The sequence below is a fragment of the Anser cygnoides genome, chromosome 5 (genome assembly GCF_040182565.1).
Source record: "Anser cygnoides isolate HZ-2024a breed goose chromosome 5, Taihu_goose_T2T_genome, whole genome shotgun sequence".
NCBI classification, from domain to species: domain Eukaryota; kingdom Metazoa; phylum Chordata; class Aves; order Anseriformes; family Anatidae; genus Anser; species Anser cygnoides.
The window spans coordinates 37,267,076-37,284,909 of record NC_089877.1 but is presented as its reverse complement, the minus strand read 5'-3'; the positions used below and the strand labels follow the sequence as shown (position 1 = coordinate 37,284,909).

Genomic DNA, 17,834 nt, shown 5'->3' with positions numbered 1-17,834 from the left:
TAATAAAACCTGCCAACCGAGCTTGAAAAGCAGTGGCAAGAAGGCTAGGAAGACATCTGCCTGGGAAGAAAACAAAAGCTGACATCAAAAAATTATCAGCTCACATCCCAGCTAGCATGACTACACTCTCTGGCTCTGAATTTGCATCCCTGCACTTGCAATTCAAATGCCTGGTGATGCACTCTGATCTTTGTTCATTTACTTGTCCTGTCTGACTGGAAATGATGCTTTGGCAATAACCTGCTATTTACTGTGGCACCACAGCCCTAAACATCCTGCAAGACATGCTGAGGCTTAGCTGGCCAAATTCTTATACTGACCTTTCAATTCTCAATGAGAACTGAACACCAAGTTGGCTTATATCCCTTTCAAAACTCTCAGGTTCTGTTTCTAGATTTTTTGTTTTAGTATCTATTTTCTTAAGGAAAAACTGCTATCTACCACTTCAGCAGTCAGTGCTATGCACCTTCATTATGCTCCTGGAAAGAAGCTCTCACATTCATTAAACTCTAGCTGAAATAATGAACAACAAAACAAACAATGAAGTACTGCTATTGCTATTCCCCCGTATTTTAATAAGATGCACTTGCATATGAACAAAAATGACAGACTAGTACACTGCTTTTTGGATTAATAGTTTCAGTCTGTGATGTTTCCACCTGTGATTCCTTATTTAAACAATAGGCCGTTCTGAATGGTGCTTCTGTTCTGCGAGAAAACAAGTGCCCAGAGGGCAAGGAAGCCACATCAACAATTACAAATAAATCCCGTGGAAGGCACTTAGAAATTGATAGATTAGATTCTGCTTGCTTCAACAAGTACTCACCAACAATAGTCCAAGTTAATTTTATAGCTATTTGACAACTTAAAAAGGTTGGGTGAATAGTCTGCTCTCTTAAAACTGAAAAATTTCATTTTCCTAAAGATCCTGAACTTCCCAAAGTGCATCTGCATAAATATACACTGTTGCAGGAACTTTACAGGATATGAAAACATGATCATTTGATATTTTCATACTTGTCCTCCTTGCTAATTGCTACAGATCTGCTAGCAAACTCCAAAGTGAGACAGTGCAGAAGGGCAATAGCACTACAGACTATATTCTGTGCCAGAAAAGATGCAGGGTTTTTTGATTATTTTTTTTTCCCCATGAGTGACTGGCTAAGGAGCTGTAACTGTCATCTCTGTTGCTAGCTGAAGACAGCCCAGATTAAGCACATAACTCCTTTTGAGTATAAACAAGTGTCTTGTCTTCAGCAGGGCTTTACAGCAGTACAGATACTCTGTGTCACTGTAAAAACGCCCCTTTTTGGCAAGGAATAACTTCACAGTGGCCAGGGAGAAAGGAAACAGGAAGAGAATGGGGTAAAAGCAAAACAGATAGCAGGGGTATGGCAGAAAATTACTGCCTTATTTCTCCACAAGACTCATACCTCCAGGTGATACCAAAGCAAGGAAATAAAATGTTTGAAGTGGCTGACCAGGAACATAAATCATACAGCACAGACCTTCAATATTAAAGCTGCAAGTCAAAAGCAGGGAAATGCTAAATATATATATATATATATATATAGTTTTCTTGTTCAAGAAGCATTGCTGCTGCCACACCACAAGCTGCAAAGTGGAGGTAGGGCTATCCGCTGCAGATGTGGCCATAAATACACCTCATGGGCTTCCTGTCAGACTGTGCTGTTATTTTTGACAAACCAGGTATGCTGAGGCTGATGCTTTTGGCTAGGCCTGGGTTCTCTGCTCTCAGTCACTGGCTTCTGTGCTCTAACACACCCCAAGAGGGACACTTAACACCTGATACAGGGGAAGCATCACTGCCATGAGAAGACTCCCTGTGCCCACCCACCATGGCAGTTTGACCAACCTTACCTGAACCTCAGGCAAGCGGGTGCCTTGCAAGTTCAAAGTGGTGTCCTTTTGAGAGATTTCTAATCTCTGCAGCTCAGAAAAGCAGCAGCTAATAGAGAATGTGCTTGTGCTTTTTAGTGATTGTCAGAGGGAATGGTAATGGAGCCTTTGCACAATTAATTTCCTTTATCCAGTGTCTTTAATTAATCTAGGGGATAAAGCTGATTATGTTTCTCTTCTGCAAAGTATATTCTTTCTGTACCACAAGTTGAGTTTGCTTCTACTATTAAAATGTGGTTTGGTGAGACAAATAAATACAATCCAATTTATCATTTTTTTTTTCCTAACAGTTGGTCTCAGCATCAATCTTACCTAGTCCATTAGCCACTTCTGACTCAAGGAAGCATGTATCTCCAAGAGTTAGCAATTCTTTGTCTAAAGGTAACAGAACAGTAAAGAGTAAAGTTAAAACCATAAATATTTTTATCTCAGTAACCAAAATATGCTGGTTAATTAACAAAACTATTTGCTGGTCTCCTTCTGAAGAGGTCCTCAGGTTTTGGCCTGGTCAGGCCCTGAGACATGAGAATTAATCCTTATTGTCATCTACGTGCTCTTCACAAGCTTAGATTTTCTGAACAAGTTCATTTAGTTAAGATAGCTCAGATTTTTCTCTAAGTAGATTATCTAGCATCCTGTCTTAATCCCTTTAATTTTGTGTGGTAATTACTGCCTTTCTTGTGTGTTTTATTGAAGTTTGGGATGCTGTATACAAAAACAGGCTGAGGTAGAGGTTAAAGCATACGTAGACATAAGTAATAGCTATAGGACAGAAGAGATAAGGAACCTACTCAGCATTTAATGGTGGTGCTATTCCCTTCTAGAGGGTAGTTGTCAAGTACATTCTCTAATTTCTCTCCCCTGGACACAAAGGGCTGCTGTACTTGGCCTACTGCATAATGCACATTATCCACAAATGTGGGCCATATTCCTTCCTGGTATCCCACGAACTACAGGAACTGCCACATTTAGCAGTGAAAGCTTTACTGCCTCATCTAGGTTCTGGCAGAATAAGCTGGAAGACAGCTGTTTGCCAACTGAGAAATGTTTTCTCAGGATGCCCTGCCAGTCCCCCATTCCCTCCCTAGATGACATCAGGTAGAAACACCATGTTTTCAAAAAGACACTTACTGACTAATAAAGCTACTAAGGAAGTACGAGCTGCCTAAATACAAAGTCTGATCTTGCTTCCATTCAACTATAAATAATTCCAGTCATCTCAATTCCTCTGAATTTATTTCATTTCAAATGAGTTCAAGATCACCACCACCTTTAACAGTTTGACTGCCAGCCTCTTGACAGTGGCTTTTTCTCCTTCCAGAAGTATCTACACCTGCATCACAGGCAGAAAAGACTCCCAGTTCTTCTTTAAAAAGAAATGTGACTGGCTCCCTCCTGATTGCAGGAATAAGTTTAGAAACATGATCCCTAAAGGGTCATCATCCAAAAGGTGAAATAAACTCTTGAGGACAGGGGAGGAGACATACTTTTTAAGTTCTTTTCATTATCTCTGAACATCTGGCACAGATGAACCAAATGAACACTTGGCTTTTAAGGAGCTTTTCACACTTTAGAGGTCACGGACTTTCACTCAGTCCTTTGTCAACTTTACCTCAGGTGCACAAATGGACATCCAAGATGTGCAAAGCAAAGGAGTACCATGAACTCCTAAATTTCTGCCACTACTAAAGCCATTCCACATTTGAATCTCTGACCCCAAGGCCTGGCTAGACAGTGCTGTTTGGACAAGCAAAGTCTGCCCAGGTGCTTTTAATTATTAAGAAAGTAGTTTCCCAGAAATAGCTTGCTAGCTGTCTGTTTGCCAGATCTATTTCTTCCGACAGGAAAAGCTAAATGTAAACCTCCAGCACTTCATAACAGGCCACAGAAGTCTCCCTCCAACTGGAACAGGACTCTGGAAAGACTGTGCCATACTCTCTTCTCCTTTGCAAAACTCTGGGCCAACTCATAAACAAAATTACCCCACCTAGCTTACCAGACCTCTGTAGAGAGATTCTAAGAGCTACCTTACACCGCCAGAAGCGGCACAGTGCTGAAGAATCTCCTGAGTCTTGATATAGACATAGGCATCACAGGCTTGTGAAAACAAAGCAAAAAGAGAGCTGCTGTTATAAGAATGCTTATAAAGCCCTTGCATACTGCTGAAAGAGACTAGTCCCACCCTGTTGCTTGAATGTAGTTTCAAGGCAAAATTGGGCCCACCTGGAACTGATTGAAAAGGAAGGTTGGTCGATATGTTTGCCTGTTCTCTTTTTTTCTTCAGCATTTATTTATTTTCAAAATGTCCTGTTATGGACCCTGTCAGATTTGCCCAAACTTCAGAAGAACTGGTTTTTATTTACATATTAATATGAGGTACCTTATGTATTGCATGTGTTACAACTTTTGCTGACCTCAAAGGCAACTCTTCAGGAAGTATTTCACCTTTCTCTTCCTTGATCTATACCCGGGAATCTCTTACAGGAGGCAGACAGAACCTGAGGTGCAAATCCAAGAGGAAAAAAAATGTTCCCTAATAACGGTAAGCATGATATAGCAAGGCAAGGAATTGTGTTTCCTAGGTTCTGCCCACCTGTACACACACACCACTCTGGCAGGAAGAAAATGAGACAAAGAACGTTACAGTGAATAAAAAGGTCACTTTTCACAGTAACTGCCAGGCAGCTCATGGTTCCAACTCTCCCTTTGCAGCCTTATTCCCTGCTGGCATGGCATCTGTGCTTAGTCTTCAGCATTGAAAGCTCCCTGTTTGTGGAATCTGTAGCCAGACTACATGACAGGATATATGTTCTTATTAGTGCTTTTGTTTCTAGTTTGGCAATATTTGGAAGACATCCAGAAGACTTGTTAAAGGAGTGTAGGTTGAAATAAATTGATGTTACTCAGATATTACTAGGTTATTCTTAATTCTAATGATGCCTAGGGATTACCAGGAGCAAAGTTCCCTAGTTGGTAGGTACCATGCAAATATGTAGGATAGTATTTGCTTTAAAGTGGTTATGGATAAAATAGGAGGCACAGAGAAGGTTTTTACAGATGGCACAGAAAGCAGTTAAGTAGCTTGCCCAAGGTTGCAGAGAAGGATTGTGTGAAAGCCAGAAACTGAGACTCTGTCTGCTGAGTCATAAAACATGAGTTTATTCATCTGAATTTTTTTCCCTTTGCATAAATGCCAAGGAGCTCTGCTGTGATACAATATACCTAAGTTGCTTAAATGTAGCTGAACTCAGTATATAGAGAGTGGTCTCATTAGCTTAAAGAAATAAAGACCTTTGTCGTACAGAGGGTGGAAAAGACACTACTTATTTGCAAGAAAGGCAGTGGCCTAGTCTTCTGGGTCACTGCTGGGCAGTGTCACCCTTGTGCTTAGTGCCAACAGGGAGATGACTCACTAGTGTTGACACTGTGGTGCTGCTGTTAGTCTCTTGCACATCTGACTTCCTTCCTTTGGGCAATTTTTACAACTGTACCCATCCACCACAGTTCTTCAGCTCATTCAAAGTTTCCATAGGCAAACTCAAAGGTCTGGAGAGAGCTATGTGAAAATATTGCCTGTCTGCTACAGATACAGATAGATGCCAAGGGAGGCTTGCAGCTCAATTGGTGAAGCCCTTGCAATTTACAGCAAAAAAGAGGAGGGAAGAGGACATCATGAGGGAATTGCATTGCAGAGCACTGCAAATTGAATCGGGAACTGGGCTTTTTCTCCTCTGGAGACTGGTTGTGAAAAAATAAAGGATTGTCTTGCTTCCTCTTCACAGGAGGTCAGGCAAGGCAGAGAGCCGGCATCAGCCTCAGCCAGCTGAAATCAGCAAGCATAAGCAAGAAATCCAGTGTCCAAAAGTAACCTTTAAAAAATTAAGACCATTACATGGCACCAAAATAATGCAAAGCAGAGCTTCCCCAGAGCACTGTGGAAACATCAGCACTGTCCCATTACACAATCCTCCATGGCTGCCTACAGAGCAAGCAAACATCTAATGCAGTCACTAAAGAGATCTGATGTTTTCGGCAGGGGATCTGAGAATTGAAGAGGTGGTATGACACAGGATGGTGAAGAAGGAAACAAAGCTAGGGCAGAGGGTCCCACTGTGTAGGACAAAACCTCCAGTTGGCAGGTGACTCCCTGTTTGCCCTGTCTGCTGGCCTCTGATCTGGCAGAGTACTCACGGATATTTAACTTGAAGCATTTGAGCAGTCCCTTGAAGGCAGTATGGATGCATGGCTTGTAGTGTAACACACAAGCTACATGCTCTATTTCAGTGCTATCTTGAAGTACTTCCCAAAAAAGCAAGATTCAGCCTCCCTGGCATGACCTAGGCAATTTTTTGCCAAAAATTTCCCACTGGTCCACATCTGCTTTGATGGAGAAAGAGCAGCAAGGTGGACTCTTCAGCAAAACAGACATTGAACCTGAAAACTGAAGATCTGGGTCCAAAAAGAAGAATTTTTAGAAGACCTAAATGTATCATCAGCTCAGATAGCACTGATTTTACACTTTCTGTGAAGAGAATTGATACCTTAGAATCCCTATATAAGTTTCTAGAAAAGTTATTTGACTTTCAAATTAGCATCTACTCCCAACTCCAATGGGATTTGCATATGCCCAGAGCTTATTAAAAATTAAGATATTCTTCTGTAGGAGGTTAAACCTAAAGACTTATGAACACAACTTTAGACATTCACATTTGGAAAATGTTGATCTTCCTCTAAAATATTATTTTATTAACTGATTTTTCTCATTATATAAATGTTGTATCTAGTGCTTTCTAACTGCACCGATAGGTTGGGTGTGCAAATGAAGACAATGTTAAAAAAAAAATAGAAAAAAATATTTCAAATTTTCATCTGTTTGGGTGTTTCCTCTGCTTTGCCTTTTCATAAAATGCTCTCCTTTGCCTCAAGAAAAATTTGAATGCTCTTAGTTTCTGAATGTTGTCCAATGAAAATTTCTGAAGGTTATTTTTTTCCATTTGAGAACAGAAACATGTCCGTTCCATGCTCCCCTGCCCACAGCTGCTAAAAGATGTGTAAAAAAACACAATAAGCCCAACCCAAAACATTAGTTATTAAACTTCCCCCTTCCTCTTATTTTGTAATAAGTTAACTGCCTGCTTCTGAACTGTTTTCATCATGAAAACTATTCTCCTCTAAGTTGCTAATACACCCAGAGAACTGATAAGCTAAGAATATTTCCTGATTTTTTTTTTTTAATTTCCACTTAGTATATATTTCTATGCCAAGCAGAATTACATTCTCTACCCACTCTGAAATTCATACCCAAAGATACATTGCCTGTAGAAAGGCAGACCTTAGGAGGCTTTTTTTCTTGTCTATTTTTTCCTATCTAATGCTTTGCTGGTTATGGAAAGTTATTCAAGACTGATCCATCAGGGTGCTCTGAAAGAACTTTTATTAGTAACAAACAAGGCTAATAGGCCAAGGCAGCACATAAACAAGAGGTTTTTTCTTTTAACATCAAGATCCCTAAACAAAGGGACCTATTGATCTTCTAAAACTATAATACAGAGCACTCAGGTTTCTATATTTTGGGTACAGAAACTGCTCTAGCTTCCCGCCAGAAAAATGATGCCAGGCTGCCTTTATACAGCACTCAGAAAAAGGTTAGAGCTCTTAGGAAAACTGGAAATTCCATGGCTATTCTTAATACTCTTATTATCATTATTCTCTTACTATTAATAATATTCCACTAAGAATATTCTGTATTGTCTTCCTCTATCAGTTTTTTACCAAAGTAGTGTTATACAGCCCCTGACTACATAAGCACACCCTGGTAGTGGCAGGAAAGGAGTTTTGAGCAGCTGAGCACAGATACCTACACCAGTTGTCACAGGACCCCAGTGGGACCTCAGTGGGTGGGAGCTCTGGTTTTGCCCAGGAGGCATCTGTGCTGCTCTTCAGATTCACAAGCATTGCTAGTGAGGACCTTGTTTGAGTAAAGTGGTCACCAGCTGACCCCTGCACATAAGCATCAAGCCAGCTAGCCTTGTTAGCCCAGGTACCACATTTTGCCACCTTGGTTCTGCACTACTTGGGATTGAGAAGTTCAGTAGGACAGGCCACACTGGAACCCAACCAGACAAAGAGTGACAGCTCTGCTACCGTGGTAGGTACTTGTGTTATGCTGAAGAGAGACCTAAAGGATCATATCAAATCTTCTGTTAGCCTACCAACCTGTCAATGACAGTGGCCAATAGCAGAAGCCTAGGGAATAAAAGAGAGAAGAGAAGAGCAACATGCTAATCATGTATTGATGCTTTTCAGGTGTCTCTGCAGCAGGTTTTATCCAGCATCCAACAATCTGCAGCTCAGGACTCTGGGATGTAAAGATATATGAATTTGTAGTGCATCTATGTGGTTAGAACCTGACATAGATGCTTTTTGTGGGAAAGAACAAAACTCACCAAGAATCAAAATACAGATGTCACTCTCTTCAAAGGTTAGCTCAGACTTGGAAATACCAGAAATGTTTGATGAAAGCCTCGAAAATATTATGGAAAAATAAATTAAAAAGCAAGAGAGAGGGAGTTTCCTAGCCTGCCCTGGGCTCTTATTCCCTTGTCTGTATCCAACCCATTTGAAGCTCTTGAGTCTTGGGTTAAACTGCTATCGGTGATACAGTAACCTGCAAGCTAGATGAGGTTACGCCAGCCGGTCATCCTGTCTTAGCTAAAACACTTTAAGAGGAGCAAGAAGAAGAAGGACTAGAAAGACCTTTGTAATGAGCAGAAGTATATCAGTGCTTTTATGGCCTGGTGACTGGAAGCCCTACACATGTTTCATTTGATAAGGCAATCACAAGGCTTTCATTCTCATCTGAATAAGAACATTTAATCTTCACAGTATTAAGTCCCATGTGCTAAATTAAATTTCCTGCCAGCTCAGCAAACCGTTTTGATACTTTGAACTGCATTGTACATGCTTTCCTTTCATCACAGGATGCATTTTGTCTCAGTGTCAACAGCCAAGAGGAGAAACACCACTTAGGTCAGAGAGCTCCTTTTGCTTAAGCACAAGTATCAATATACTGCAGGCAGTGAGCTGCGGTGTTCGGAACAGCCATCGAACAGCAGGCAATTGGGGTGGGATTCAGATGACCAAGCAGAGCTACCTGCAGTGGGGGTGACTACGCCTGAGCTAGTCGCTGCTGGCTCCTTTAACTGTTCCTGGGTAAAAACGTCACTTGGCTGGCACAACACAGCTCATCTGATGCAAGCAGCAGAGCAGACAGAGAACATCCGAAAAGTGCCTCCTTCTCTACATTGATTTTTAAGGTTGTGCAGACAATCAGCTTACATGTGGACAGCCACATTGCAAGTCTCTGTGGTCAGGACAGAAGAATCTGCTTTTTAGTTCCGTTCCAGTTCTAGGCTAATAAAAGATTTTGCTACAGTAGGTTTGGGGAGGTTTCTGTATTCCTCCTGCTGCAAGTCTCTCACCTATGAATATCTTTCAAAATGCCTCACCCCCATAAGCTCAGTTTTATATCTTCATTCAAGAGTCACCTAAAAACCTAAAGCAGAGAAAGCTGGTCACATTTTGTTTCAAGGGAAGAGAAGGAAGAGGGGGAGCAACTGATGGCATTATTGAAATAGTAGAGTTTTTTCACATCCTAAATTCTCCACAAGTTTAAAACGTTGTATCTTGGTAAAGTTTGCCAAATACTTATGCTGATTTTGTAAGCAAAGTTTTAACTGTTTTCCCTATTTACATTTCTTCTAAATGTGATAGGTGTGATAAAGAAATTTAAAAGAAATATAAGCTCAATTAACACTATGGTACAAATCAAAAGGTAGACTGGAGGAACAATGTGCAATGAAAAAAAAAAATGACAGGACACAGAAATTTCCCATTCAGCTCTCTTTTGGTCAACTCTGTTCACAGCTCAGTCCCTTCCCAACATTTCTTGCATCATCTGAAGTTCATAGCACTTCATAGATTTGCTGGCTCAGGCTCAGAAGTATGGGTGGTTTAGCTATGTAAATCAGCTCAAAAATGTACTCACAAATCACCTTTTCTTTGTTATACCAGTGAAGCATCAGAGGAAGATGAGGTTGACCTACAAACCTCCATTTCTCAGTATTGCAAACTAGCTTTACTTGATCAGAATAACTGAACATGTCCGAGGAAGAAAAGCTTAATTTGCTATAAAAAGGAATTAACTGTGTATAAACAGAAACTAGGTTTTGGCAGGCTCTCCTCTTTCCTAATCCCTCAGTATTTCCCCAATTACTACACAACCCAATCACTCTACATAAGTTGTTTGTATTAACGTTACAAGAGGCCATCTGTCTACAAATACCCAATCAAATAATAGAAACCTCAAACCAACACAAGAACACTCAAATTCAGCTACTGACTGGTCTAGAAGATATTTTGTGTAGCATAAATATTTTCTTTTTAGGCACTTCAATAAAATTCTTAGAGTTTTCCAAGCATTTATCATTTCAGTGTGGCAGAAAACTGTAACAATTCTTTCTCCACCCATTTCAAGAATTTTTACTTTCAGTCACCAAAGATGATGTAACACGAGGCCTTTCCAGTGTGCATCACCCTGTTATCACAGCCCAAAATACTACTGTGTATGCTACGGATGTTACAAACTTAGAAATTATAACAGCACATTCTAATCCCCCAAACTGTGCCTCCCTTAGAGGCATCTCACCTGAAAGATCAGCATTCCTCTACAAAAGCATGGATGTAGCACACCCGTGGAGCATGGATGGGTCCCCCGAATCAGTTTAGATGGACTGGTTTTGGTAATCCAAACTAAAATACTTGGATTAGTTGTACAGTTTCTGTGGAGAACTATTTTAGATTTGTTTTTAATTAAACATACCAATCTGCATAGAAGACGTGCATTTTGCTTTAAGAGCTTCAGTTTGAAATCGGTATCATTTGTCATATTCAATATTCTTGCTGAAGATGAGGGAGAAGAGGAAGAAAAATAGGAGACTGCACAGAACTAATCTGGCCAGCATTAGCAATTATAGCAACTTGTATCACACTGTGCCATTTTTTTTCTGCTGTCCAAAGTTTCCATGGGGACAGAAGAGATTGAAAAGATTAACTATGAGTTGCAATAACATCTCTGAGCAAGGAACACAACAAAATGTTTGGAAGTGTGGCAAGAGGGTGTTTCCCTTTCTTGCTCAGCAGTCTAAGAAATTATAGTGATGCAGTAGTGTGTAGCTGTTTCTCAGGTACCCCTCAGCTTCCACATTTCACCACTGCTCATCCAGATGTCTGAGAGAGGGAAATACCCGCATATCCTATGAAAGAAATACCATGGTAGTCACAGTGCCTCTAAGGAGATGATGTTGCAGCGCTATGTGCAGGAAAGCTACAGCTGTGAAGTCCCCACTTTGCCACATGCAGTGCGAGCTCCCAGCCTGTTAATAGAGCAGTTGCTTGTGTCTGGCCCTGATCCTGGGAGATGAAAATTCAGAAATGTTGCAGGCACGTATGATCAGACTGTTACACTGACCTACACTGATGCTTAAGAACTAAATTTGCCTTAGTAGCCATAATGATTCTAATGTGTAACTGTAGGTTTAAAATTAAATGTCAGAATATATTAAAAGCAGCTGATCACAATGACAACAAATACAAATATCATGGAGAAAAATCAAGAGATTTCTGGAAATAGACTAGATTGGATCTTGAATGATTATCTCAGCCTGAATACATATATAGTTTAAGTAAAACCCTGTCATTCTTAGAAAATCTTGCCTTCGAAATATATCCTGGGATTTCTGTTTCCTAAGAGCATTAAATATAACGGTGGAGTATCTTTTCATAACTACCTTATGCAGTAGAATTATGATATACTGAGAACAATGACCACGGTAACTAAAAAGGACATATGCAGCAGATTTGTATAAAAAAAGTTACACAAATGTTTGCAATATGGTCTGTAGTATTATCATTACCGCTTAGGGAAACAAAATATTTCACCAGGGATAAATACAGCAGCCAAAAATCAGCTATTATGTAATAGCTGAAAAAAAAAAAAAAGGAAAGGAAAGGAATAGAGAGGGGAAAAAAAGCACTCTGCATCTCCTCATGGTCCCTGGGGTATCTATACAGACCAGATGTTAGGAGGGAAGGATGTGCTAGTACAGCCTGCTGCACAACCCAAATGACACAAGGATTAGGCTTCTTGCAATAGTGTAAGCTTTGAGGTGTAAAAAATGCTGAGGAACTCATGCTCATGGAAGGCAATGGGGAGGAAGAAACTCCTGTGCTTAGTTGTAGGTCTCTGCCTCAGAAGATGGATTGTCAATTCCTGGCTGCGTTGTCTGGCAAATCATCTATCTCTTTCTGTGTCTCAGCTACCTGTGTAACAGCTGCGGACAAAGAGTGATTTTGTATCATTCAGAACCATGCTGAGAAAAGGAATCCTTAATTTTATTATCAAATAGTCATCCTAGTAGATGCCAGTCATTATATGTTGTTATACAATAATATAGTTGTTATAAATTACATGTTTTTACATTTGTTATGCAGATGGAACAGTGCATTTGGAAAGCTGTTCTTCAAGTATGAAAACTACGCTAATAAAACTTATTCCCCTTCCTGCATAAGCTATACTATTATGAGACACCTACCACCTACATTAACTGTAACCATGTGCAGTAGTTGTTGTTTCTTTCTTTAACTTTTACTTTTTCTACTACTTCAGTAGAGTGGATGCAGTGTAACTTCAGAGCGCAGAGATGGACTAGCAATAAGAATGCTGTTCAGATGCTAAACCCACACACCATTTTTTCTGGGCCTGAGAAAAGGATGGACAAGTAGCAGGAGAGTTAATGTCAGGAAATAATAATAACACTAATACTTCACTAATTACTCTTTTCCTCTGCACTCGATCAAAAGCAAGATTAGGACTGCAGCTAACCAAAAAATAAACCCCAACAATTTATGTTAAGAATAAGAGGATACATCTGTTTCCTGCCTTAGCCAGATCAGCTTACCCTTGTCATCAGAATAGCTGTGCTGAGACGCAAAGTTCTGAAGATTAAAGCCGAGGGTCACTATTTTTACCCAGAAGAGCTCAAGAATATGCGTAAGACTAGTTCATTATGTCATCTCTGACTGTGACAATGCAGAAGTATTGCCAAATGGGGAAACTCCTAATTGTAAAAAGCTCATCTGAGGGAATGCAATTGAGAGATTAAGCAAATATCTGCCCCCAAAGACTTCTTGACTCCATTTCTAGAAGTCAAAAAGACAGGCTTACCATATTACTAAGCACAGAACTGACATTTGGCTTTAGCAGGACTTTACCAGTACGTCAGTATGTCTCAGCTCTTACTGTGCAAAGTCTTTTCCATATTTTAGAGCTGGAAGAAAGACATATTGAAAATGGTCTCTTTCATTTAATTTTTCTTTTACATATCTCTGTTTCTGGACTGTTCGCAGGATTTCTTTTTTAAGATGAAATTTGCTACAAAAACTATCAGAGTGGGAATACCTAGTCATACCGTCAACTTACTACCATCTGTTCACTGGTTACTCATGAGTGGTTGGAGTCCCCTTTGTGCTAAGCGCTGCATGTATGCATAACAAATGAGAAAGTGCCTGTCCCACATAGCTCAGAATAGACCAAGCTAAGATTTGCTCAAAGACTGCCAGATGTACGTGGCAGAGTTGGGAAAAGAGCCCAGATTCTCTCATTTCAGATTCAATTCCAAAGCATCATCTTTCTTTCTGAAATGGATTTGAGACTGTCCTATGTTAGCAGGGAAAAGAAAAGACCCATGTCACTGACAAACAGGGTTTTAGTAGTCTGTGGCTTCAGCTGTGAATGGAAAGGCTGGTTTTATTTAAGCTGAATGAAGGTGGATGCTCTCCTACAGCCAGCACTGTTCAGAATGATGGCAGCAGAAGTAATCACTTTGCTTCACACAGGCTTCTATCCCTATGAAGCCTCCTGTCATAGAGGAAATAACAGTTTGGTAAAGGTCCAGGTCAGAACTGGTCTTTGATCTTTCGTAGCTTAGCAAGGTAATGTCTCCTAGTTAACTGCAGTCAAATTATATGACCTGTGGCAGACATTTAGAGACACGTTTATCCTGTGAAAACAAAGCCCTTCAAACCCCAGGTGAGAAGGTTCTGCAATTTAATTCCATCATCCAGAACTGATTTATCCCTGGATATAAACAATGCCATGTGTAGCATGGCCTATTGGAACAGCTGTTGTGCCTTCATTTCTCTCATCCTGCTCTTAGGAAGGCCATTTTTACTCTCTATGGTGCAAAAACCCTTTCCAGACCATATCGCTGCAAGAAGTTAAAATACAAACCTCACCCTGGACTTACTCCTGGAGGGTGATATACAGAGGATTTTGTGCCTCCTTAGAGATAAACAAATTCAGGAGTGCTTCCCAGACAATGCCCAAGGTCCTAGAAGTCTTTGCACGTCCAAGCTCAGACCTAGACCCTGCATAGCCCCACATAGTTTCAGACTATTACTGCAGATAACTGCTTTACAAAGCTTTTGCAGTGCCACTTTCTAGCTGATCTGGCAGAAGTTTCTATCGAATCTGTTTCACAACTCCTCACATATTTTTGCTTTGTTTCTTTGCTTTTAGAATATTTGGGGTTCTTCTCCTTCATTAAGGATCTAGATCAGCAGACACAGCTGAATAATATTCCCATGTATTCCTCTTGACCTAAGTAGGATTCTTCACAGCAATAAAGCCTATATATCCAGCAAAAATGTGTGCAGATTCAGACCTGGAATATTCAATTTCCTCACTCCTCTTTCAGTTTGACATCTGATCCCTGTCCTTTTGATTCTTTGTAATCCGAAACACCAGGCTCCTTTAGCAGCTAGTAGAAAAGCCCAACTGAGAAACCAGGTAAGCTCCAGTGATGAATATGACAGTAACCTACCATTAAGGGGGTGTTAGATTTAACAGTAAAGAGAGAACCTACAGAGCCCTTAGAAAGTTTAAAGAATTAAAGGTAGAGGAAGAAGAGCTAAGTGAGAAATAGAGATATATCTCAGACTGCTTTCACTACCCCTATAAATTATTGGCCATCATTTCTCGCTCTTCCCTAGTATAATTCCCAACTGCCTACTTCTTGTCATTCTGGTATCATTTTACCTTCAAACTGCCTGAGCCAGGTTTCCACAAATCTGAGATTTACAAAAGAAAAATACCTTTGGAATCATTTTTAGTTGTCACCTTGCTTTTTTTTTTTTTTTTCTTTTAATCCTGCATCTAAGGACCTAGTTGGGCAGGGGAGAGTTTTGAAAAGGGAAGGGAGAAAGGGAGAAAAGATCCCTGCTCATATAAGCAGCCTGTTCCTGCTCTTCACTGGCCCCTTACCCAAAAGGGGTAAGGGTTTTGTTAATATCACAGAATCTGTGTTGTAGAAAATTTTCATGCCATCTCGAACCATTAACCTAAAGAGCTTGGTGTTACTGCACTCCTAACTCAAGCACTGAGTTAAATGGAACTAATCTGAATCCAATTTGTATGTCCAGATTACTGGTATATTGGAGTCTCAGAACTAAAGAGGTGCAGAGAGGATCCAGCAATGTTGAGGAATTGCACAGGTTTGTGCAGCAATTGCATCTGTCGCAGGAGAACACCAAAGGCTATCATGGGCCCAGAGAAACAGGTCTGTGTATGGCCTACAGGTCTGCACTCAGATCTATTTCTCAAAATCCCTCCAAGTAGGAACACAGAGGAGGTCAAAGCTACCACTGCAGGCCAGAAGCTGCTCTGTGCTATGTCTGCAATAGCATTGTATCATCGTCAATTCCAGAGCACAAGGAGGTCACCACATAAAGCTCTTTTACCCTAGCTTTGTAATGAGATAGCTTTTGGATCAAGAGGCATTTAATTATAATGTAAATTAAGAACTATGGAAGGTGGTATATAGTTTTTTGACAGCATCATTCACAGCATTACATCTGTACTTTCAATGAAAGCAATGTAATTAAGGAAAGCACAGCCAGTTTGAGTTTGCCTTGCAGGAGACAGAACTACAGTGATTGAAGCATGTAGCAGAGCAATGGAAAATCAGTATTTCTCCACAGTTTATGAAATGAAGCACTCGCAGTGTCAGTTTTGAACTATTTTGCAGTATATTTTGAATAACCCAGTATATGTCTGTAATAAAACACTGGAATCCCTAAACCCCCATAACCAAACAAATGCATCCAGGCTGAAGGTTGATTTGGGGGTGGATCTTTTAAAACTCACCACTGCCAAATTTCAGCTGTAAGGGAAGGTGTTATATGTGCAGTTTCTAATGTTACTGCTCAGCCTGCAATGAGATTATGGTATTGTTAAATTAAAGGAGTTCCTGTTCCGTGCTGTTGTTCTTGGCTGGTCCAGTATTGTGGGTTAACTTCATGTGATGTATTTTCTTTAGAACAAATTTCCTTCAATTCATCAGCAGAGGTTCAAGCTGCTCTGCTAAGAGTTTGTGACATTTTTTTGGAAGTGGTTACAAATATGCCAATGAAAAGTTAACAGATTGTCAGGAACACTCCCTTGGGAATGACGTTTCTCGTTTTTCTTTATTCTTTATCTTTTGTTTATCCTTCTTTCCCTTTCAAGACTATATCTTTCCAGCCTGGCAAAACTGTTGTATGGAGCTGGCTACTTACGATACAGTACTACAGAGCTGCAGAAGAACCCAGGCCAGGCAAGAACAATCTAATTATCTGCCATAATGGAGGCCTTGAGCAACAGAGATTCAAGAACAAACCTTCAGTTACTGGTAACTGTAGATTCTGTTCCTGGCTCTCTCACAGGCTTGTTGGATAACCCTGACCACTCTTTGCCTCAGTTTCCTTATCTGTGAAATGGAAAAGATAATAATACTTAACAGACAGAGGCTGTTGTGAGTTTCCATGCATGCAGATAGATGGTTAACACCAGTGCTGAGCCACGCGAGAATGACACTCAGCTTCTGGTTGTGTCTCTAGACGCTGCACTGGTCAGCTGGGGTCTGTTCCTCCCACACAAAGCAGCAGCTGTGTAGAGATGGGAAGCTCTGAACTCAACGCCACGCAGAAACACTATGCCAGATCCCAAGTAACATAGCCCTGCTGAAGTTCAGTTCTCAGGAAGAGATGTATTACTGCAATATAACTGCAGCTAATCCTGGTCCTAGGACCCAAAGTGGTATTCTAACAAAAACATCCTGCACAACATTTGAAAATGCAGGTACCTACAAGGTCCTAACAAATTATTTGATCCCTGAAATTTACAAGGTTGGAACAAACATCTGTGTGTAGGAGCACCTATGACCTGCTTCATTAGGTCTATATCTGAAGAAGAGGAGATAACACGACAACAAGGCATTGCCACAAGCCACATTTGCTGTGCCTGAGTCCCTACAGAGGATGAACTGAAGGGCACCACTGCCAATTTATTGCCGTCAGTTATTTCATGGCGTAAAGACAAACACCAACAGATTATCAGTGGTACAATTCCTGCAGAACAACCAGTAGGTCACCTGTGGAGTTGTCTCTAAACAAAAATTGGTGTTATCCTATGCTTCACAGAACACAGAAGCAGTCAACGCACATAGCAAAACTGGAATGAGCTCTCTGACAGAGTCATCTGGATCATGACAAGAGCGTGCCATTAAGCATTTAGTCAGAGGGAAGAGGCATGTGATTGTAGGTAATATGGGTAAGTCATCAATCTCGGTAATTACAGATAAAACAGTATACTCAGCCAAGAAGTGGAGAAAGATGGATTAAAGTAACATGGTGTCAGTAAGAACAGGTAGGAACAAATAGAACGTTTCAAGCACAAGAATGTTTGCTATTTGTTTTCCTCCGAAGTGCTTTATATTTAATAGAAACAGACCGTTCTGAGAAATTCTAACTGGTACACT

The 17,834-nt window shown here is 40.4% G+C and overlaps 1 protein-coding gene across 4 annotated transcripts in view; it reads right to left on the bottom strand.

The window, feature by feature from the left end:
* The window catches only part of PTPRJ (protein tyrosine phosphatase receptor type J), a 123,763-nt gene that overhangs the window by 80,272 nt on the left and 25,657 nt on the right, over window positions 1-17,834 (bottom strand). Inside the window, exons 1-2 of one of the 4 annotated variants that reach the window (XM_066998905.1) lie at window positions 3,948-4,034; window positions 2,233-2,295 (exon numbers count right to left, since the gene is read on the bottom strand). The exons of 1 other annotated variant lie outside the window; for it this stretch is intronic. The gene's annotated coding sequence lies outside the window, so the exon portion shown is untranslated. Of the gene's footprint in view, window positions 1-2,232; window positions 2,296-3,916; window positions 4,035-17,834 lie in introns of those variants that run through there. 2 more of the 4 variants (XM_066998907.1, XM_066998906.1) reach the window with 2 other exon arrangements.